Source organism: Prunus avium, chromosome 6 (genome assembly GCF_965620075.1).
Source record: "Prunus avium chromosome 6, drPruAviu1.hap1.1, whole genome shotgun sequence".
NCBI classification, from domain to species: domain Eukaryota; kingdom Viridiplantae; phylum Streptophyta; class Magnoliopsida; order Rosales; family Rosaceae; genus Prunus; species Prunus avium.
Genome location: NC_142289.1, coordinates 28770015 through 28776021, shown reverse-complemented (window position 1 = coordinate 28776021; position 6007 = coordinate 28770015). Strand labels below are relative to the sequence as shown.

The 6007-nt window shown below is 34.6% G+C and overlaps 1 long non-coding RNA gene across 2 annotated transcripts; it reads right to left on the bottom strand.

Moving 5' to 3' along the window:
• Positions 1–1371: 1371 nt before the first annotated feature.
• Positions 1372–5152, bottom strand: LOC148293984 (uncharacterized). 2 transcript variants are annotated; one of them, XR_015836410.1, is made up of 4 exons: positions 4877–5152; positions 4343–4429; positions 3197–3257; positions 1372–1697 (listed from the first exon to the last, which is right to left on the bottom strand). It is a non-coding gene; the product is annotated as an uncharacterized LOC148293984 (long non-coding RNA). The 2 variants fall into 2 exon arrangements; XR_015836411.1 differs by lacking the exon at positions 4343–4429 and having other exon boundaries at positions 4877–5141.
• Between the last annotated feature and the right edge of the window lie 855 nt (positions 5153–6007).

Here is a 6007-nt window from a genome sequence, read left to right as displayed (position 1 = left end):
CGAGCGTGTACGTGTGCTCGGATCTTAATTTGGATAACGTTTGTGCGATTTCCGGGTTTGATATGGTTGGACCGTTGGATCAAACCCAAATTCACGTATATTGTTCCTTGTATTCCTAGGATAGTGTAGGATTTTACGGATCGTGAATCGGAGCCTCGGATGTTCCGATTCAGTGACTTAAAGTTTGTGTTTTACGATAATCATCTGATCATGCGATCGCGAGCGATCCGACCGTCCGTTTCAGACTAAACTTAAAAGACGTTCATCTTAGACCTTGTGGAACTCCTAGGAACTCCCAGATCGTAAAACTGAGGTCGTGGGTCCCGTGGGCCCGGTTGACCCAATTTGAAAGTTTGACCGCCCAATTGACCGAGCGTCTTCCGAGACTTTTCCAGCTCTCGAAACCCTTAGTTGGACCTTAGGAACGTCTCATTCCTTGTGCTTATCTGAAACCCAGGAAATTAGGATTTTAATTTAAAGTCCTCGTTTGAAGCGTTTGATTTTAATGTTGTGCTCGTATTCTGAAATAGGTAATCCGACCCCGTTTACACAGCAGTCGGGAACCTCTCAGGGTCAAGCAACATGGGACTACTTGTGAGTGGACATTGTTTTCAAATACATAGCATGATTTTATGATGGAATTTTTATGCATAAGAATTTAATGGTTTATTGGATTTCACCTTATATTTTATAGTTGAATTTTTATCCTTATAAAGTATTTGTGATATAAGTGGGTTTTGACATATTTGAGGTATCTTGAGTTATGTACTTATATATAATATTTGAGAAAGTACTGTCTTGTGGATTAAGTGTGGGGTACTTGGGAGGTTGTTATGAGATGCGGAAAGAGGTGAGATTAGAATGTCAGTTGAAGTGGCGACCACCATCTTTGTTCGCTAAAAGCTGATATTTCGTCGCGAAAATCCTTTAGCGACGAAATAATTTCGTCGCTAGGTTGGTCGCCCAAAGCTCGTGGCTGAAAGTAAAAATGACAAAAGGCGACGCAAAATAATTTTCGTCGCCAAAAAAATTTCCCGACCAATTGGTTTCGTCGCCTTAAAGTAAACAGTTGGTCGCCTATAAAGACAGGTTCCCGCGAAAATACCAAAATATGCCGCCAACTGTGGAAGGATTGGGCGACCAAAGAGATTTGTTCGTCGCCAATAGTTTCTGGTGACTATGAGATTTGGTCGCTAAAGCTTACTTAATTGGTCGCTAAAACATGCATAATTTAAGTATTTAATTTTGTTTTTATAGTTACATATATATATATATATATATTGTTTTGTGATAATATTAACCTTTTGTTCATTAACATATTGAAATTTAAAAAATAAAATAATAAATTTAGGTAAATAGACTAATAGAAAATGACATAAATAAAAGTTTTTCCCATTCAAAGGTACAAAAGTCATTCAAGTACACATAAAGGTGCCATATATCTAAAAATAGTAAACATGAACGAGTGGAGGCCCAACTCCATATATTTTTGCCCTTTGTAAATCCAGTTTTGCAGTCACTATTTCCCTATACACTAAGACTAGAGACCAATCATGCATTCTATGCCCTTTGTAACCCCAAGTTTTGTTGTCATGATTTCTAACATTTGTGGGTTAGGGACCGTGATATGATCTCGTGGAATTCCCAAGCACTTTGCCAATTGTTGCTTGATCTTCTCAAACTCAGCCATGATATTCCTTTACAACAAAAAATATAAATTCATGTAGAAGGAATTAGAAAGAATTGTAATTGGAAAATGCACTATCTTTATGTAGAAGGAACAATACATGTTGCCAGTCCAAAATAACAATTCATATTCCTAAAAACTTAGCAAGAAAGTGAACAAGTTAATATAAGATAATATCCTTAAATCTCTTCATTACTTATCTGCCTATAACATTAAATACATGGATTATGGTTTAGCTTTTTCTCATAGCTCCTTGATTTATTTTACACAACTATCTCAGAGCTGCTAGACTTTGAATAGAATATAACTTAGTTAGTGCTGTGCAATATCAATCCATGAAAGAAAAATAAAGCGAAAGTGAAAAAAAGAACGAACACTGTCTATAACAGTAAAGACATGGTTTACTTATTTTTTACACCTCAGCATGCTCCAATCAAAATAACTACCACACAAGTCACATATATTGAAATTGATTTCATCAACTTCGAATCAAATTACTATCCCATGACAATACATAGAGGCTACGGACCTGTTTCTCAAAAAGGAAGCATCCCATATCCTATTCAACGTGTTTAGTGAACTAATAACAATAACAATAATAGTATGCAGAAGTCCTTGGTAGAGCTATGAAGGTATTTTGGTTTAGGACCAGCTTTAATTTAAAATATGATTCCTTTTAGTGTTAAAAATTAATAAAAACACAAGGACAATGATATATCAGATTGCTCAAAACAAAAAATTATGTTGTAGACCAAAGGGGCAGCAGCAAGGTAAAATGAATACAAGCCGCAATACCAGTTAACCAAAATAGAAATCTAAGAGATCTTATTTAAGAAATACATCTAATTTGTCCAATCTCTACTGATAGCATGGCCTGCTAACCAAATCCCTGAGAAAGCACATCAATTTCTCATAATCCTGGAGACTCAAGATTAACCAATAACTTCTCCGAGAACATGACTTGACAAACATACACTTCTGCAATTGCAGAAACTAGCAAAGAAATCATCTCATTTCAGTTAAATGTGAAAACAAAAAAGGAGCTAGCCCGCTAAAGAACAAGCTATGTACATTGAGATTCAAGTGTCTAGTATAATCATTTAAAAAGTACACAAAAATGGAACAGCTAGAAGCATACATGGAAAAATAAAAACATGGACCTAGATCTGATTTTACGAAAGCAAAACAAGGCAAATAACTTAAGTTTGGGAGAGGTTGAGACCAAATTATACTCAAAATATGTCACTATAGGCAAAGACTAATTGTTTACAAATCTTCAACATGGGTGAACTGAAAATCAGGTGTTTAATTCATAGTAAGAGTCCCAATAGAACTGATGAAATCTCAAATTGAAAAGCTAGGCTTTCTAATATAAGGAGCAATAAAGACATATAAGAGGAGATCTTATATCTTATGATTCATCTAATAAGTTGAACAAGACATGTAATTCAAATATTTAAAAAACAGAACAAGAAAAAATGTGCTTGAGGCCAATGCATAGGAACTCACCAATTTGGTAGGTATGTGGCAGGAATGGGTTCTCCAACTCTGGAGCTGTTTGAATACACAACTGCAATAAAGAAAACCACAACTAGTGAATTATTCTGAAATAAACTCAACTATCTCTAAATCTATGAGTACAATCTGCTACCTTAAGTATACATAACAGGAGAAACTCCATATAGTAGAACAATAGGAGCAAAATAAAGAGGGTCTTGTTTTTCATTCAATAGTAAGCTCTGTGGGTTACATCGCAGCCCATTGCGCTACACTGGGGTTAGATATGCATAATTAGCAAGCATTTCATACTGATTTTAAGAAAAGTCAATATCCAAGAAATTAATATAGGTATTTGCAGTCATCAAATAAGTTCATGTGTATAACAGATTCCTAGAAACTTATTGCTTCAAATGAGAATTTGGTTTGGTTTCAAAAAGCAGAAAGCAATTCCTTATAGCTAAATCTTCTAGCCAAATTAAAATGGCTACTGCTACATCAAACCAGAGAAAAAGAGAAAAAGAGAAAAAGAGATAATCCCAATCAAATAGGCAATGTAAGTTTTTAAATAGCTCCTCAACCTGATTACCAATTCACAATCTCCACTAGCCAATAATGAGAGTAAAATTTCATCTCAGATGTTTGAAAATCAGATACGCAAGTCCAACTTCAAAACCTAGTCATGTTAGACCCACTCTTTTCTAAGGCATTTTCCTACAAGCAGGAAAGCAAAAAACATAAATGTCCAACTTCAAAATCCAAGTCATGTTAGAAAAACTCAACCAACGGACAAATGTATAATGTATAACAGCAACCTTTAGAATACTCACTTCTTCTAAGTTGAACTTTAAACACTGGCAAAGAGATCTTTTAAAATGGAAATAGGGGAATACAAAATGATAACAGATAATTATTCACAGTACATAACCAAATATCTTTTGCAGACTAGAGACCTTATCAATTTAAGTGAATTCATTGAAGTCCTCTGATATATGAAAAGAGAAGGAAATTTTTTTTTATAATGCAAGGGTCTTTAAAAATTAAGTTTCAAAAGAATATGAGCCAAACAAGACTTTTTAAAAGGCACAACAAAGAAATAAAATTGTGGCACAATTTTTTATTTCTAATAAAGAGAAGGAAAACAAAGGATGCTCAAACCTGCCATCTGCAACAATAGTTTCACAGCCTAGCGTTGGTCTCTTGGTTGTCTGAAGGGGCCTTCAAGTCTTTAATAGCTACAATTATCTATAATGGAAAATTTTCAAATGGCAGTGCTCAATCAAGGTTGCTTCTCTTTTATTTCTTCTCACAGTTTACATAAATGAAATATTAAAAGACCTGAAGATTTAAGTTCTAGAATGAAGGCTTAACAAAGAAATCTAAAAAATGCTAAATCATTGCAACATCCCACAAAGAAACAAAGCATCAATTACAAGATACCACCAGGCAACGCAAGCACAAGAAATCTTTATAAAAAAGGGTAAATCTTAACATTTCCATGATTCCAAACTCGTAACTCAAAATATTTAGAGAAGTTTTCATACCTAAAATAGAGGCAGCAGATGAGAAGTGGTTGAGGGGTCGTCGACCACCTCATTACTAAGACAAAAACCAACTAAATTTTATTTTTACAAAATGAAAATAAAATAATTACAGAAAATTAGCTAAATAAATAATAAATAATAAAAGCACCTTTGAATCAGAGTTGGTATGTGGCTGAGCACATTGCAGAGAATCTCTAGTATATGTTGCCGTAGCAGCAAGTGGTTGGCATCAATGAAGGATGATTTTGGGAAAGAGAGTGAGAAATAAAGGCCATGAGAAATCTGAAGAGGGACGAGGAGATAGTGGGTATATAAGTGATTGGTCAGCATCGTTGGAAGATTTCATTGCGAGCGTCCGTGGAGGACGGAGTTGAAGGCAGGCCCAGCCCTGACCAGGGGCGGTCAGTGCGACTGCCCTGGGCCCATTATTCAGGGGCCCAATTTTTTTATTTATTATAAGTATTATATTATATATTATAAAATAATTTAATATTTTTTAGGGAAAAAAAATAGATGGTGTTCGCGTTTTGGAAGAAGCGCATCTCTTCCGCTCCTCAAGAACCCTTTTGCGCTACCCGTTCCACTTCTCCAGGTTAACGTTATCTATTCTAAATTTTTCTTCTTCTTGTTCTTGTTCTTCCTCTTCTTCTCTTCTTCTCTTCTCATAGGAAAATATGTTTTTTTTTTTTTATATAATTTGTTTGTAGATTTTTCACATCGTTTCTTAGACCTCCTACCCCTACCTCTTATCCTACCTCCTCCCAATCAGATTTTTCACAAGAACTCTTACCGAATTTCTCCCTGACGCCGATGATGGTAAGTTCATTTATGTTTCACTCTTCAATTTCGTCCTCTGCAAAAAATAACCATGGGTGATTTGCTTTTTTTTTTTTTTTTTTCTATCGCTCTTTTTCTCTATCGATTCCTCTTCTAAGTCATTTAAATCATGGGGTTTTCTTGGATTGATTCATTCAAATTCTTTGAATCACTAATAGATGTACTGGGTTTTCTTTTCAAATAGAAACCTTGCTTTACTGTTGGAATTGTTCTTCTGCGAAAATAACATGGATGATTTCCTTTTTTTCTTTTTTTCGATTTTTCTTGTAGGATGAATCAAAATTAAATACACATTGTTTTCCATAATTTAGGAATAGGATATTGAAATGGATCTGAAATTTTGGAACAAAGGATCCATGATGAGAGTTTTAAAAGAAATTCTTTGATATTGGCTTGACTTGCATTCTTGAAATTCTTTGACTCACTGGTATCTATAGCTGGA